A 17,976-nucleotide genomic window follows, 5' to 3' on the forward strand; every position below is an offset into this window, starting at 1 on the left:
AGAGCCAGCCCACAGAGACTCTCCTGGCTCCCCTCCTACCATTCCTTTGTCCACTATCATGGCACAAAGGCTTTCTCCCTGCTGTGAGCAGGGATGATCACAGCCAAGGCTACATTTATGTACCATTATCTCAAGTGTCAGGTCAACCAATTGAAAAGTTCCCTTCTCCATTTCTTCCTCTGTGCTTTTCAGCTATTGCACCAGGAAAATCTGTGTTTCTCAGAATTCTTGTTTCTCTTGTTCTCCACTGCTGTTTTGACCAGGATCAGGTTGCTGGTAGCCTGCCTGCTGCATCCCCCATGAGTGCTCAGCCTGGGGCCTGCCCTGCCTGACCAGGGGACAGAGGGCTGACAGGATTTTCTAGCTGTGCCCTGCCCTCTACATCACTGTCAACCACTGGGAGCCTGAAGGAGGCACTGGTGCCAAGACGCAACTCCCAGGCACTACTGCTGCTGCTATTTATAATTTCCCCTGCCTGTGCCATGTGTATGAGGTAATAGGATAGCTGTTCTGCTAGGCAAGCTGGATTTTTTTTTACCACTGATATATCTTGCTTCGTCATGGTTTCCTTACTTTAATAAGAAGATTTTTTTTTAATTAAATGCCTCACTAATTTCTGTAAACAAAGAGGGTGAGGCACATGTTGGAGAAACTGCAAATGTTTTCAGTGAAATTGTGTCACAGAGCAGAGGTGTGGAGACTGGGAACTGACCATGACTCACCACTTCATCACTCTGAAGAACCTCATCCAGAGATGGCAGTATTTGCCACTTGATGGCTCCTCCTTTGTGCATGTTGGTGGCCCTATCCAGAGTTACTGGCTCCTTACAGTGACTTCTATGGGAATCTTAACGTGCTTTTTTGTCCCTTTGCTGGACCAAGGTTGGAGTGTTTTGTGTGCTATATGACAGAGCCTGCCAGGTAGACCTGTCTCATCATTAGGTTCTCTGACAGCAACAAGGTTTGAAACATTTCTCTGAAATCCAGTAACAATCCAGAAGGGAATGAGATCCTATCTGCAAGAGCTTGCCTGGAGAGCTGAATGGAAAATTGTAGCCCTATAAAAGACTGGTGCAATAACTTTTTGGCTAATCAACACTCCCTACCTTGCCTTTTGAAAAGCAGAACTGTCATTTACAAGGGGGCTTGATCCGGAAGCTGCGATCTCAGAAATTGCTTGTTTCTGTAAATATCTGATTCATGTCCAAAATTTGCTGCTAGTTTCCTCTTCACTGTATCTCAGGACTGAATGTGGGAGGATGGGTTCTGCTTCCTCTGAAGTTCAAGCTGTGTGGGTCTGGACACCTCTCTTATTTCACCAGTACAACTATTACTCCAGCTTGAATCCAACCTGTGTTTATTTGACAGGCTAAATTCAAGCTGATGGTTACCAGCCTGTCTCCTGAGAGGACCTTTCTCCCAGCAGCGGCAGAATCCTCCCTGCAGACCTGGGCAGCTTGTCACCCAAAACAACATGGGGTGGAAAGCCACATTTAGGGTGTGTAACAAAAAAGGGAATTAAAAAAAGCTGTCTCTCCTAACTTGTTGCCCTGTGATGTCTCACATGCAGGTGACCGTAGCAATCCAGAGGAGCTTGTGTTTTTGTGAAAAAAGCTGATTGCTCCTTTCTTGAGTTCTCCTTCAGCCTCCACTTTTTGAGCAGTGGATTTTGATCCCCATTCTGTGAGTAACGAATCAATGGCACACAGCTCTCACTGCCTTTGCTGCTCCTCTGGCTTCCTTCCTGTTGCTTCACGCCCTTTAGAGGTTTTAGAAAGAAGGTAACAGCAGAACAGGAAAGGTTGTCCTTAAATGCTGATCTCCTGCTGATCTCCAAATGGCCATGTCCTGCAACCTCATGGAGAAAGTAAGGATGTCACCAGGCTTTTAAACTCACTTCATTTTCCTGGCAGCACTGCCCCTCTGCCCAGGGGAAGCTTACATCTCTTGGTTCTCCTGCCATCCACTTTCTTGTGACACAGGCTGAGGGGCTCTTCTTTCTGTGTTAAAATGTGCAGAATTATTACTCTCGAGGACAGCTTCTCCTCTAAACCATGTGGTGCCCTGAAGGAATGTCCAAGATTTCTCCCACTTGGATAGGAATAACTGAATCAAAAAGCTCCAGCCCATGGTCCATCCTCTCAGATACGTCCCCAAGCCATGTCCCCAGAGCACAGCCCCTCTCTCTGGAGGCTGCCAGTGCTTGCAGGGCAGCCAGGGCACCCCTGGGCCAGAGCTGGGCTGGATGCAGGCAGAGGAAAGGCTGATATTACCCCTGCCCTGGCCAAAGAAGCTCAGCACAGGGCTCCTGGCTGGTTGGGGCTGCCTTTCAGAGCCCACCAACTGCATGTCCCCTGTACCACCACACTGCTGGGGAAGAGAGGGAATGAGGTGTGTGGGAGCAAAGACAGCCTGTCCTCCAGGCACTGTGCTGGGAAATCACTGTGTTCATGCTTGTAACTCCACCAGCTTGTGGCCAATGACTAGATAACCCCAGAGTCAGTTTTTTATTCCAGCACATGAGCTCCTTTTCAGCAGGACGATGTGGCCCCTGGGAGGCTCCAGCACAGATGAAGCAGCTGTCTTGCTGGATTTCCCCTCCTGCTGCTGATGAAAACCACTGCTTCCTTCCACAACCCTCTCTGGCCTCGCCCTGTCCTGCTCCCTGGGGTAGCCAGATGCCTGCTGATCTCCCCAGTGCTACCTCCAGCCCCTGGTAGAAACACCAAGCCCCCACACCATTTTTGTGCTCCTGGTCTCCGGCATCCCCAGGTGAAGGACAATGGAAAAAGCTGATCCAGATGGTACATGCTAAATGTGCTGAGAGAAGTCCTGGTGTGGCACGGGGGAAGAGGGTTCCAGGGCTCCTGACAGGTTCCAGGGCTCCTGACAGCACTTGGGCACTTTGCTGTTGTCCTGCTCCAAGCAGAGGTGTTGGAGTGATGGGCAGGCACACGGCAACTCTCCATCTCTCTTACATGATGATTTCTTTTTATGCTGGGTAACGTACCTGGCTATGTTCAAAATTATGCTGGTAGCTTTCTGAAAACAAGTATGTGTGCTCCATCAAGAGTGATGCTGCTTCTCTTCTTCCAAACGGGGGGTGGGGTGTGGGGTGGTGTGTGTGCGAGGTCAAATCAATGAATTAGCACTGATTAATGAGGAAGAAAAGGAAAGCTGGCTCAGGTAACATATCCATGCACTCTGAGTACCAGAGCACAGAGTGCTCAGGTCAGGGTGCTCCTCAGTCACAGCCTCACACACATGGAGTAAGCTGTTCCTGGCTGCTTCTAAGTACGCAGTAAGCACAAAAGCATCAGGGTTGGGCAGGGCTGGCCTCGGGCAGGAAGGAAGAGGGATCAGGGGCAGAGGGCCAGGATTAGTGAAGCACAGTCACCCCACAGGGTTCTGGCTTGCAGGGCTGCCTTGGGAACACACCTTAGCTCAGCTCTCCCTGGTTCTCAGACATTTACACTTCACCACTTTGATTCCTCTTTTTCAGCATTCTAACCCACACAGTGGCAAAGGCAGTGCTGCAGCAGATTCAGGTTTGCTTGGTTGTTTTCTGTGCCATGTGGCAAACAGATCCCAGAGCTGCTTGGTTGCAGTGCAAAACCAAAACCATGGGGCTTGTCTAAGCTCAGGTGCTCAGCCCAGCTCCCAGGAAGCAGAGGTGCCTCTGCAGGTCTGGCCCCATGTGTTGAGATGGTGATGGATTTACTTTGCTGTAGGCTGAGGCTGGGACACACACACTTCAGCAAGGAGTTCTGGTGTGTTTTGTCCCATTGAAATTGAAGGCATTGCTGGTGGGAAGTGCTGCCTGCTTGGATGAATGGTACCTATAGAGGCTCATGAAGGAATTGGGAAAATCCACTGTCCAGACTGAGAGGCCTCTGAGAGCCAAGTTTTTGTTCTTGACACCCCAAGTCTGACTGCAGCCGCACTCCCTCAGCTCACAGCTTACATCTGAAGCCTTCAAGTCTGGCTAGAGTCGTATCTTGCAAGGGAAAGGCAGAGACAGATCTTGTGAAAGTGTCTTTCCTGTAATGGGAGCATCTTAATGTGAGTTCAGCAATCACTGAATAGGAACAACTTGGTATCTTTCCTGTGCTGCCCTGCAAACAGTGCTGAAGTGCTAACTTTTTCTTAATGCAATATTTTGTCACTTCATTATTAGTGGGAACAAGACTTACAGCTGCTAGGCTTGTAAGCCCTCCTACCTCCAGAGAAGCTGCCTGTACCTGGCACTTCGGCAGAGGCAGCCTGAGAGAGCCCTGCACAGCTCTTCCTTCCCAGCACACTGAGGTAAGGCTGCTCAGGAAAGCTGGGAAGAACACTGCGTATTTGCTGCAGTATTTTAAGCACAAAGACACACCACACTATGATTATTTTCCATGTGGATGTGAAGACATGAAACGTGGTGTAATTTATGGTTATGTTAAAACTGCAGTGCATGAGCTGCTAAGGTGGCCAATGACTGAGCATCAGCAGCAGGCTGCAGGTTGGATTGCAGCAGGCATTGAAGTTTGAGGAATGCTCAAGGGCAGGCTCCTCTTGATCCTCCAATCTGTGTAGTATTTGGTGAGGTCTACATGGAGATGCATTACTCACCCTCTGCTTTCAGTGGGAGAAATTGTTCTGGGCTTCCCCAGGAGTGTCATGGGCGGGAGTGGGTGGGGACTGAGAGCAGGTCACAAGAACAGTCCTTGCAGTGCTGTATATGCCTCTGTCGGCCTAATGAAAGCCTAATAATTAGGATTTCCATTCTCTTTATTTTTAATTATAAGGTAGCACTTCATTGTAGTGGGCAAAAGTAACCCTGTAATTAGCTTGCATGATAACTCAGTTATTAGCCAGTCTCTGATGCTGCAGACACCCAGGAGAACCCTTGGCAGGCTGTCACAGGGATGTGTTGGATGGGACCCCTGGCAAAACCTCCCCATCCTGCTACTGAGACCATGCACAAACCTGGCAGGGATGAGGACAGCATGAGGCTCCAAGCACGAGGGATGACCTCTAGCAGTGAGGTATTGCCATCCTAGAGACTAGCTCAGCTTCTCTGGGCTGCTGGGGCCTCACCATCCTGCATCCCCAGTGCCCCAGCCTGGCTTCCTTCATCTGCACAGGTACAGGCTGGATTTCCCAGCTCCCAGGCCCCCCACACTGACACCCATGGGTGGGAGCAGCCTCCTGCCAGAGGGCATTGCTTAGCTCTGCAGTGCACAGCAGTATCAAACTGCTGAGGGCATGGGCTGAGAAATGAATGTGTTTATAAAATAAATTCAGAAAGAAAGAAAGAATGAAGGGGTGCAGAAGGCTGCTGTGAGCAGCCCTGTGCTTCTCAGCCATCTCACCCCAGCTCATGCTGGGGCCTGGGGTTGTTCCTCGCCAGGGGCAGGAGGTGCCCAGGCAGGCTGCAGCCTGCTTACCTTGCTTGGATCTGAAGGATGAGGAGTTTATGTGGTCCCTGCAGTGAGAACCAAAGCAGCTTTACTGGGCACCAGGGAGGAGAGCAGTGCACTGGCATCCACCCGACTGCCTGGTGCCTGCAGGCTCACAGCTGTGCTGACAATCTGCTGGATGGGTTAATTTTTCCTTCTGCTGGGCAGGTGCAAACCCTGTTCTCAGCTTAGCTGCCATCACTGCCTGCATCCCACGCTCTGCTGGGCTTGTGGGGGGTTTCTTGTCCCCTCCTCTCACCCCCGCCAGGTTTGCTTCTTTAGCTGAGCCATTCCGGGGGCCGGCTGGTATTTCAGTCACTGAGGAAATTAGTAACTGATTTATGTAACATCTCATGTGACTGACTGCAGGGTCTTCACGGAGAGACAGCTGCCAACAAGGCTGCTATTGGCAGAATAAGGAAAAGGGGCCTAGAGCACACCCCACAGTGAGCTGTGGGATCACACTGCCAGGCCAGATGCCATCTGCAGTCGCGCAGTGGCACCTGTGCCTGTGTGCTGTGCCAGCTCCTGTTTTGCTGCAGGTGAGGCCCAGCAGCCATGTTACCATGTCCTTCCCAGGCCCACCAGTTCTCACTTTGAAAAGGAGTTTCTGGTCTCCTCTGTTTCTGCAGATGTCAGGCCAGGCCCTGTCCCAGCACAGCACTCAGCACCGAGGTGCTGTGCCTTCAGGGCTGCTCAGCCTGGAGCACCCACCAGGAGCATCTCTCCTGCTGCCCTGCCCAGCTGCATCAGTGCCCAGCAGATGCAGAAGCTGTGGTTCAGGCTCTTGTTCCTCCTCCTGCTCCCTGCTGAGTCTTTGGTGTCTGTCTCTCATCTCTGGTCATCGAGGCTCAAGGTGGGGCAGGAGAAATGGTCACCCCACACATGCATAGGAAAACCTGGGCAGAACAGTTCTGGGACATCAGATCCTGCAGCTCTCCCCAGCTCTCCTGGGGCTGAAGCTTTCAGCATGGATGGTCCAGGGGTTATTCTGAGCATGCCCATGTCCCTGGGGCACTGGTGGTGGACCTGACACCCCTGTGCAGGAATGGAAATCCCACTGGTTCAGCAGCAGTGGGTGGGAAGGCTGAGCAACACACCAGCATCCCTCTCAGCAGCTGTGATTCAGTAGCAAAGGAAATAACAAAGAAATGCTTGCAAAATAAAAATGCTTTTGATGTGAATAGAAATGTTTATAATAATCTGGATTTTTTTTAATGTAAATAAGGCTCAGAAAATGTGTTCTGTCAAAGTGACACACAGCGAGCTCTAGTAGGTGTACCCATCTCAGGATAAAAGGAACAGAAGCCACTCACTTGACGAGCCTGAAAGCTTTCTTAGAATTACAAAAGGAATAAATGATCTTAATCATATTAACTCCTGGGTGGTCGCCTGAGTCTTTGTTAGCAGTATTCATCACATCCCAGACAGTGTAGTTATAAACTCTCACAAAAGACAACTTCAGATGATCTCATGGTCTCCTTTTCAGCAGTGTAAATTACTGCTAATACCCCAAATGCTGGGATTTAACTCCAACATGAGTGTGTCCATTCCAGCAACCCTGGGCCTCTGCCACAGCCTCAGCATCACTGGTGTCTCACAGAGGCTCTGGTGGCTGACAGGGGGAGCAGAGGCGCTGCAGGAGCTGGGACATCACAGCTGCCATGCAAACAGGACAGGAGTGTGTCCCCTCCCCGTGCCTTCCACAGGTACTGCTCAGGACAGGGGCTCCTGCCCAAGGTCACAGCAGCTCAGCACAGCATCAGCTGCAATCCCAACACCAACTGTTGGAGCTGCCCTATCATCGTGTTCATGAAGCATGGAAAACAATGTCTGGATTGTACCTTTCCCAGCAGTGTGTTTTAAAGGCAATTTCTCAGACTGTCTTGATCTCAGGTGAGCGGTGCCACTAAATTTTTGCCATACTGACATCGATTCAGCAGCTGTTGCCAGTCTTCTTGATGGTGAAATCAAAGTCCTTCACCAAAGGACTTATTCAAATGCAGAATGAATTAGGCTTTTTTTATCTTACTGCACATGTACTTCAGGAATTTAGGAATATTAAGAACCCCTAGAGACTACCTTCTTTCCAGTTACCATGGCTCATCTCGACAAGCAGCAGCCCCCTCACATGCAGGCAATGCCAGAGTTTTGGTTTTTGATGAGGGCAGGAGGGAACAATCCTGTGTTGTTTCTGGAAGATGTGCTGGAGTCTGGGCACCTCAGTGCGGTGGGTGAAGTGTTGTAAAGGGCAATGGAAACCAAATTAATTCCCCACTCTCCCTTTCCCATCCCCTTGCCTGCAACTGAGCTGGTAGGAGATGGCAAACACTGTAAAATTAAGTTTATTCACCCAGGATCCTGGCTATGTGTTGTGGAGAGATATAATCAAGTGAAAATGCACCAAGAGACGCTGTGCCCAACATTTACAATCTAAACTTGCTCTGATACATTGTATGGGTTGTTTCCCTACAAACCTTTCCATGGCTTCTGTCTCCAGCTCATCCTGGTTACTGCAGCACGCTCCCAAAATTATAATCCTGCAGCAAATGTTAAGAGATCTCACCAGCATGTTGTTTTCATTAAGTAACAGCACAACATGAGGATGAGATAAACTCTCTTATGAAAACCCTTCATATGTACTGTTTATAAAAAGAAAGTTCACCTTCCTTTTTTCTTTTGGGAAAAGAAATGATGAAGCAAAGTGCTTTTTTATTGCCTAACCTAGTTTCTTTTTCAGGAATAGAAAAACTGTAAACATTATTATCCTTGATTTATATCTTACACAGGAGTAGAGTATGTGCAGGACAGATCCAGCAGTGAGTGACCTCTGCTTCACACAGGAGTGGCTCGCAGATGGATCAGTCTGGTTTAGATCATAAATGCTCACACAAAACACAGCTTTGCTCCACGGGATGGAGCAGCCTGCATGTGCCTGTTGCAGGTTTTTGCAGGACCAGGCTCTGCTCAGGCTGTGCTCCCTGATGGGCTGTGATCACACAGGGTGGCCCCCAGTCCTGCTGCTGATGCTGTGCCTCCTGCCCTTGCAGTCAGGGACCTCACCATAGAAAATACAGCTTGGTTTTCAGCTCCATCAGTTTTCTGATTGTGAAATCATACTAGGATATGTGCAGGATGTCCCAATCCTCCTGGGGAAGAAAGAGCAGGACTGTAAATCTTACCCTGCAGTGTAAACTACAACTTTTGCCATGATGCTTTAGCTCTCCATTTGCAGCACGTGCTTTCTGCCTTGTTGAGCTTCCAATACAATTTCTCTGAAAGAGCAGCAAGGCCTGTGCTGATTTCAGAAACAGCCAGTTCCCTGCCCAGGATTCAGTGCAAGGAGCAGCTCCATGCAGCTCTGGCCTTACCTGCTCTCCCTGCTTTCCTTCCTTTTGCAGAGGAAGTCAGAGTCCTGGCAAGCACCACTCCATGCAGGCAGCACCAACATGCTGCAGACAGCTTTGAATTAATAAGAAAAATGTGTCCAGGTCCCATTTGCAGGTTTCCCTGAATGTTTTTTCTGCTTGGATACTTACCCTCAGCAGCATTTGGATTTGCATGTATCAGGCTGAATCAAAGGTTTATTGTCTGCACAGCTCCTCTGTTTATCTGGGGATTTTGTTTTTGGCAAGAAACAGCTTCTTGAGGCCCTGTAGGCACAAGGGTCACTGTAGGCACCAACCCTGCTGCCCTCCTGCTTCAGCCACACAAGACAGAACTGAAGGAAACCTGGAGGATTTTGCAGGAGTTGCTTCCCCACTGCTTGGAAGGAGGGAATTTGTTATAAAACCAGCAGGGTTAAGAGTGTCCCTGCTCCCTGGATTGTTGTCTCCAGCTGTGCAGAGGGTGCCCTTCTGGAGCTCCTCATGCCTCCAGCTCTGCCACAGCTGCTCCTGGGACAGGGACCTGCAAACACAGGGAGCTGGCACTGATGTGGGAGCAAGGGGCAGCGGGCAAGGCTGCACACACAGCACACAGCAGGCACCTGCAAGATGCAGAGGGGCAGCTCCTCTGACTTCAGCCACCACAAACACGGCTTCACTGCCCATCACAGGAGGGAAGGGCATCTCCAGGAGATCCCTGTGCCTGGTACCACAGCATTAGCCACCCATGTGGAGGGACCCATTTTTTCTGCTGGCTTTAAAGAGGGCCCCAGGGATTGCCACTACCCTGCACGTTGAAGCTCCTGCTCCTGGAGACAGGTGGAGGGGACACTCCTGCTCTGCCTTCTCCATCTACAGTGCCAAATCCAAAGGTTAGATGCTTTACAGTTCAGCACCATGGCCTCTTCTATGGTTTGATGCTGAGGAATACTGTCCAGGGGTCTTTGGGCTCAAAACTGCTCCATTAGGCTGGATGTGGTGTTGAAATGTGGAGCCTGACATCTCTCTAGTCCTGCCACACCAGACACTTGGTGTCAGGAGACAGACAAGGATGCTGTCCTATAAGCAAGGCAAAAAGAAAGATTTTTGATGTTCTGGGTGGAAAACATGTTGCTGCCCTACCAGAAGAGCTAGAATTCATTATTGAATACAGAAAATGAAGTTTCAGTTTGAACTGCCAACAGTGCTCATTTGCAGGCACCAAGGATTTAATACTTAGGTCTGGACACCTACACTGAGGTTACACATAGCAGATGGAGCTGCCAGGCAGTTATGGACAGAGAAATGAACTTCAGCATCGTGTTCAGCCTCTGGAGGAATTTTGCAGATGCACTGAAGAACAGCTGAGAGCATAAGCCCCCAGGGCATGTGTTTGCTATGCCCTGTAGAACCCAGCACATCATTTACTACCATTATCAACAGCAGAAGCATTTCTCAAGAGCTTTGCCTCTTCTCTCAGATTGTTCTGCATCTTCTGAGAATTCTGAGAAGCAGCACACCTTTCTGTCAGTGCTGCTTCCTCAGCTGCGGAATAGTCAGACCTCTGCACAGCATCCTCAGGCTCTCCTCAGAGAGGCAGCTGAAGGTGGGTGTCAAATACTTTCAATAGTAGCTCTTAAGTAACTACAAAAATACTTGGTTTTTCATCAACAACATAAGCAACATTTTCATTTTTTGAAATGTAGATTTTATTTCTTGCTGTAATGTGCCATTGAAATTGCACTAGAGAGTCTGATAGCTAAACCTTAGCACATGCCACATGATAGAAAAAACATAATTAAAGAGGATCTTGTCACACACAAGAAAAAAAACAGTATCAGAGTCAGTTCTGCAGGACTTGCAAGTAAAAGAAAAATGTATCATCAGAGCATAACAGACATTTATTGAATCAAGAGAAGGTCATCTGGCTCATCTCTCACGGACATTTTATTTCATAATGAAGAATCCTTAACTGATTCTTTAATTTGTTCCAGGAACCTTGCTAGGGAGAGTGTGATGTAGCTTTTGCTCCACATGTGACATGGAATATGTTTCAAATTCAGCTTACACACCCTCAAAAATATCTGTGATTTTGTATAAAGTTTAAATTACATCTTGAAGTTCCTTGTTTGAATAATAAATGCTTTAATTGAACACTTCAATTAAAAGATCTCTTACATGAGCTCAAGTCAAACCTGGCAGCCCTGCAGACTGAATTCCATTCTTTAGCCAGGGGATGGAAGCAGGAGCAAGGCAATCAGCCACCTTGAATTTCTCTGCCAACGTCTCAAGTGTGACCTTTAAGGACAGCTTTTAAGGGCAGAGAAGAGTTTAGGCTTCCTCATTATCATTCCAAGAAAACGTGATTTCCTGTTATCATCCCACAGGACACAGAGAGCACCAGGGAGGGTTGGTGTGACTGCAGCACCCCTCGCTGGCTGGCCTTCCATGGGCGAGCTGTGTCACCTGCAGCCAGCACTGGAGCTTGCAGGAGACCCAGCCAGCTCCTGGTGGGTTCATCCCCACGGTGCCTAACCCAGTGGAGGAGGAGCTGGCAGGCAGGAGAAGGAGATTGGTCACGTTATCACTCCACGTTCAAAGAGACTGAATTCCTGGGAGACCAGTCTGAAATACTGCATCAGTGATGGCAGTGATGGCTGTACATTGCTCTTCAGCAATTCACTACCTTGTTTCATCCATTTGATAAACAGAGAAAAAAAAAAGAAAAATATTGAAATTCAGAGATAGAAAATCCAGATCTTTTTTAGTCTAAAGTTTTTACAGTAAAGTTTCTTTTAAAGTCAACCACTAGGTTAAAACCAGCCCAGCAACTTCTTTTTCTCTTTCCTTTGTTATCAATCTCAAGGTATCAATAGGATAAAGGAGAAGGTGACTCATGAATCAGTGTGGCTCTTTAGAGGTGTGAGGCACAGTCTCAGGAGGCTGTGAACACATCACAAGCTTCATCCAGGTGATTGCTGGAATTCACCCTTCCCCTCCACATACTCATTTTCTGCCACCACTAAATGGCCAGCTAGGCATGAATTTTAGCTTTTCATCTGACTTCCAGGAGCTTCCCTAATTAAGTGCAGTTTGACTAGAAAGTATCCTGGATCCATCCTTTATATTTCCACGGGTTTAGAACACAAGGTACTACAAAAATATTTAACAAGGAGCTTTGGACATTTTTCCCCTGCTATTATTATGTTTATCTCACTGTAGGAAGACTGCCCACTGCACTCCAACCATTAGAGCCATTTCCTTCCCCCTCTTGACAATCCCTCACCTGTTTTCCTAACCCCACACCTCTCTCCCAATCTGCTGAGCACTGCTGAGAAGCCCCAGGGCTTCCTCAGGCAGGTTTTCTGCCAGGGCAGCTGCTCCTGACCACGGGATCCAGGGAAGGCAGCTGGGTGGGCAGCATGCAGGTAACTCCCTCTTGATGGCTGGAGATTGTCCTTGGCTTGAGCAGGCTGCAACTGGGAATGTCAAGTCCAATTCTCATTTTACTTTGCATGCTCATTCAAAACCTTGGGTCTTGTGCATACAGCAGGTTCCAGAACAGGGAAGAACTGCTCCTGGTAGGTACTGAAACACTGAAACAGTCCCTGAAGCAGGACTCCCCTAGCTGACCAACCCTCAGGGTAATAATTTTGAGCCCCTGCAGCAATGGAAAAGGAGAAACTGTCGAGTCTGTGATGACATGCCCCAGCACTCTCCAGGCACTGGCAGATTTTTTAGCTAAGAAAAGTCCAAATCAATTAGGCACTCCCTTTAAAACTCTTGTCTGTGCAGCAATTGGTATCTTCACTCCAATGATGATGTCATTTTACTGGTTCCCCATGTACCTTAATTGTGACCTAAATTTCTACTGTGGATAGCAGTACAACCAAAACTAGATTTTCATCAACATCTCATCAGTTGTGTCAGTAAAACAGGCCTGACCTATGCTTAACAGATAAATTCCTAATTTAGAAAAAGGTGGGGGAAAAGAAAACAAGGTACAAATCTAATTGTGCTTTTGAAGGTCACATTTAACAAACCTTATCCCATTTTGCATTAAGACCAGCCCATTTTTCTAGGTTGCTTTCAGTTTAAAAATTCTCCTGTGTCAAATCCATGTGTGAGCAACCTGTGAAACACGTCCCAGCCCTACAAGGAAGGTCCCACTGCATGTGCCCCTGGAATGGGCCCAGCTCTGGGGGCTGCTCAGAAGTTGGGTTGTGTAATCTCTTATGTGCTTGGAGGTTGAATTTTTGCTGCCTCACTTCCCTATCTCTCTCAGCACATCTTTTTACTTCCTTCTGTTTTAGTTCTGCCATCAGCATTTTTTCCCACCTCACCAAAGTTCCTGTTTGCATTCTTTGGAAAATAACCATTTATCTTTCAGAATACTTAACATCACAGACTTATCTTCCCTAAAAATTAAACATAAACTGTTTCTATAGCCCAGCTGTGCAACCTGCTGCTTTGTTGGGGCTATAGCACACAATGAATTTCAAGTGTGATAAAAATAGACTGGGAAAAGATGGATAGTCTACAAAATTTGCTATGTAAATGTTAGACTTCTTTAACACTACTGATGGGCAGCAGGAAGTAAAATCCATCCTCTTGCCTTGGCAGGTCATGCTATGCTGGACCATCAACCTGCTTCATTTTGGAGGAGGAAATTGCTCATTGCTGATGCTCCCTGCCTTTGGTAATAGACCTTCACCTCTGTTTCCCTGTTGCAGGGTGGGCACCTTGCTTCAGTGGTTTTCTGCTCCAGGGCAAGAGCCTGTCACCCCTCCCTGGTCTCTGCTCCCTCACACATGGCATGACGAGCACGTGGAGCTGAATCTGAGTCTGGAGCCACACTGCAATGCCTGACATCACTCAGCTGAAATTACTGTTAACCTTCCTCTACCTCGAGTGGAACTGTGAAGCCACAAAAACTGCCAGGTCTCAAACCACTCAGAGATGCTTTGCTGAAGTTCACTGTTTTCTTTACAAAGCTTACTGGAATCCCCTTTGGTCACCCCAGGAACATCCTTGGGTCATAAAAATTCTCGTTCATGAAATGCCACTTGCTGGCAATCCAGAGACAACCTCACTGACCTAGAAGGGTTCTCCAGTTTGTTTTGGCAGTAGGAGTGGAATTAGACATGCTGATGCTAAATGGCTTAGCATTAGCAGCAAAACAGCTTAAATACCCTGTCCCAGAAGGTTAAACTGCAATGAGCCTCTTAAAAAACAGTGCAATGGGCGAGCACTTGGCTCTGTGGCACAAGACTGGGCATTAGTTTTCCTCTCCCCTCCTTGTGTGGCTATACAGCAGCAGAAAACATCAGCACCAGAGGAAAACATTTCTAAGTGTTAGTTTTGAAACATAAAGAAATAAAATTATCAAATTTAGATGTAAAAACCCCTAATGGAATTAAAACTGACAACAATCTAAGAATAAGGATATTCCACCTTGATTTATACTTACGCAATTCTTTCGTCTTTAAGGAACCTAAAAAATGCAGCAGCAGGAACTTGGCTTTGCAAACTTACACACTGAGAAGCTGATGTGTCAGTCCTGCAGGTCACCTGGGGTCCCCACCAGCCTGCCTGGGATGGCAGCTCAGGTGTATGACACTCAGATTTTATGAGGCTGGCACTCTCATCTGCAGCTAATGGCACTGCCAGTGGATGCTTCCAATACACAGATAGCACTTTACTCACCAAAATATGTTGATTCCTGATGAAATGTTCAATTTTAAAGCACTACAGTACAGTTTAAACAAGGAACCAGGATTAAAAGAAGAAAGACCATAAAGCAAACAAACATAGAGGACTAATCTCTCCCACTCAAACCAATGTTTCCTTCCAGGCAAGAAATGTTTGGTCAACAAAAATGATTTGCTAAGTTGCTTCAGAGAAGCACACACAAACCACCATAAAACACACCCTAAGAAACTACAAAACAAAAAGAAGGTAGTCTGGTTGAAAATACTATTTTCCAATCCCTTTTCAAGACAAGCCTCAGACATGTAATCCAGGGCATGACATATTTGAGGTTCTGTCCTTGAAACATTTTATTTTTGCCCTCTTCTTCCCAGTCAGGAGTCACAAAAAGTAATGGGTCTGCAATGAATTACAGCATTCCAGATCTGCATCAAGTAGCTGAGTTGGGGGGACCCTGTTTCAGCTTCCCTCAAGGCTGCTTTCAGCCACTACAGTCTGGTAACATCTGGAGGCCTTGCCAGGAGGGCAAAACAACCTGAGCAGGGTCCTTAAAAGGTTTCCGGAAAAAAAAAAAATCTTAAAAAAAAAAAAATTCTGCAGAATTTCTAGTAGAAAGTTCTCCAAAGATATCTAAAACTGTCTTGTTTGCTACAGGAACCTGGGATGTTTCAGGAACGTGGGTTCCTGACAGGCTAAGCAAAACTGTGTGGCTTGCAGAGAGAACCTCCAAAGCCTGTAGGAACTCCCACTTTCAAGCCCTAATTGTTGCTGCATTTTGTCTGGGACCAGAATCTGAACCTGTCATTTTCTCCCTACTACTTCTAAAAAAGCAGTTTGGCATGTGGCATGATTGACTTGGCCATTCCCTGTATTCCACTGCTAGTAACAGTTGGCTCACTGGAAAACCAGCAGGGGCATCCCTCAGCTCAGGGGTGGAGATGAGGGATGCCCAGTTAGAGCCTCACCCCAGGATCCAGGATCAGCCAGTGCTGAAGGGATGGCTTGTGCCCCTCCTGTCCCTGCTCACCTGTGAAGCAAATCCACACCTCCAGAATGGTTTGTTCTGTTTCAAGCACAGGGGTCAAGATGGAAGTGCTTTGCATCTGTTGAAGCTACACCTCCTTGCTGAGCAGACAAGGTAACTTTGCTCTCAACTCCAAGAACTGGTGATAATATGAAGTGCTGACTCCAGGAAAATCAGACCAACCCTGAATCTAAACCAGGAGAGCTGCCTCAGCTTTTCTGCTTTCAGCTAGAAACTGAATTACACAGGACAGAAAGTCTTCAGAGCACTTTTCTGTCCTCATCTCTCAAAAGCAGAGTTTGGAGACAGCAGAGCACAATGCAAATAACATTGAATTGAATCTGCATTCATCTTGAAGTTGTGTCTTATAATGAATATTTCTGGAATTTTTAAAGATCAAGTAGTTGTTATGCCACTTAGCACTTGGCAGGTTTAAAAATGTTTTTTGTTGTTACTTCAAACCCAGGTACAAGAGGATATCAAAAACAAAAGGAGAAAAATCCTTAGGACAAGTTATTTTGTAACAGAAGAATAAACATTTAACAAAGCAACATTTAGTGTAGAATTCATAACCCCAAGAGCTGAAAAGCATGCTTGAGTCTCACTCATCACAACTAGCAGCTCCTACTACTACAGCTAGCAGGCAATGCCAGTTTTTAAAGGGTTGGGTAGGAAAAAAAATTATTTTCAGTGAAATCCACAGGATTAATGCAAGGTCTCTGAATACAGCTCAAAGGTAACAGTGATTATTCATGAGTTTTGAGGCACCTTAAAACCATACCAGTAGCAAACAACTTGCCCTGTTTAAAGGGTATTTTGACTAATCATTTTCAGAAAGGCTAAAATTCCCTGTCTTTCAACAAATTTTAACTGCACTTCGGAACAAAATAAAACTACTTACCATTGAACAAAATCCCAAGAGAGTTGGGAAAAGTGGTTACATCTTGACTTTCAATAAATTTTCTTACCCAAAGGGCTGTCTGTCCTTCCTTCTGTCCTCTGTCCAGAATCAGGAACTCCCAGCCTGCCAGGACCTGGCTGAGCTGATGCAGTGGCAGTAAGGATCACACCCACCACAGCTGCCTGCTGCACAGCTGCCTCAGCAGAAGTGCAGCCAGATGAGGGACCTGCCTGCCCAGAAGTGCAACCTGGGCTGTCAGGGCTGCTTCTGCAGCACCTTTAAAGCTTCTGCATGGCCACGCCGCCATCCTGGGAGGTTTCCCCATCAGAGGGACACGAGGCTGCCAGAGAGGCTCAGCTGCCCTAGGGGTGATGGAGGGGCTCCATGCAGACACCCCCATCCCTCCTGTGTTCAAGCTGTGCCACCCATCCCTCGTTTGCAGCCCCATGCAGATCCCAGAGGAGCGTGTGTGTCAGTCCTGCACTCAGCACTCGGAGCACGAGGCTCACAGAAGCATTTTCTGCTCAGCAAAGCAGGAGGCAGCACTGCCACACTTCAGGGGCTTCAGTCAGAGCAAAGACTCAAAACACCTGAAAACCTGTTTGTAGTAAGAGAAGGCTGATCACTCAACACAGGACATTTTTCATCATAGCAGATTGTAGATCACTTGAGTGGAAGAATGGGAAGAAATGAAGACTCCATGTGAACCTTCTGCAGTACCTGAAAGATCAGCGTAACTGCTGAGATCTGAGAAGCTTTCTTAAACAAAACCCACCACACCATGTAATGATATCTTCATGTTTTGTGTTTAAAGCCACAAGAGTAAAAAATATTTCTTCTGCTGTATTCCACTCACATGATTGCATGTGCTTCCTATGTCCAGGAATACCTTGATTTCTCCAGGCACATGGAATTGCTTCACAGAACCCTATCACTCAAAACTTTTTTACAGTAATGGAAGCAGGCAGTAGCTTCATTAAAGTGTTTCTCAGACAGAACTCATATGCTACAGAGCTGTGGTCCTTTCCAAAAGTGGATCACATATCCCCACTGGAATTTTTTCAGTCATGGCTGTCAACTTGCCTTGCTTCCAGACTGGAATGTAGCCCTTTGTTTTGCAAATGTATTTGATTACTGCTTTTTCCTTTTGACAAGCGCTTTCATGTATTAAAGAAATCATTGTTACCTTTTCATGGTGACAGCTCTCCTCAGAAAGTTAACCTCTGCCCTCCATACACTTCCCTTTCCCCTGTTCTTAATCAGATTCTAATTGTTATTATGTACTGTAACATTAATTCTAGGAATGGTGACTATGTCCCTAATTACTTTTATAAAGGTGTAAAATCATCCTAACACCTTTTCTACCAATTTCAATCCTTAAATACTAGAATAAAGGGCTCAGATGCTTCTGGAAATGGAACATCATGAACCAAATGCAATAATGTAAACTTTTTTTTAAAATACAAGAATACCTAATTTGTAAAAGCAAGATCTGTAACTTGCTAAAGTCAATTCCATGTACAAACAGGTAAGGCC

Source organism: Catharus ustulatus, chromosome 1, assembly GCF_009819885.2.
Source record: "Catharus ustulatus isolate bCatUst1 chromosome 1, bCatUst1.pri.v2, whole genome shotgun sequence".
NCBI lineage: Eukaryota > Metazoa > Chordata > Aves > Passeriformes > Turdidae > Catharus > Catharus ustulatus.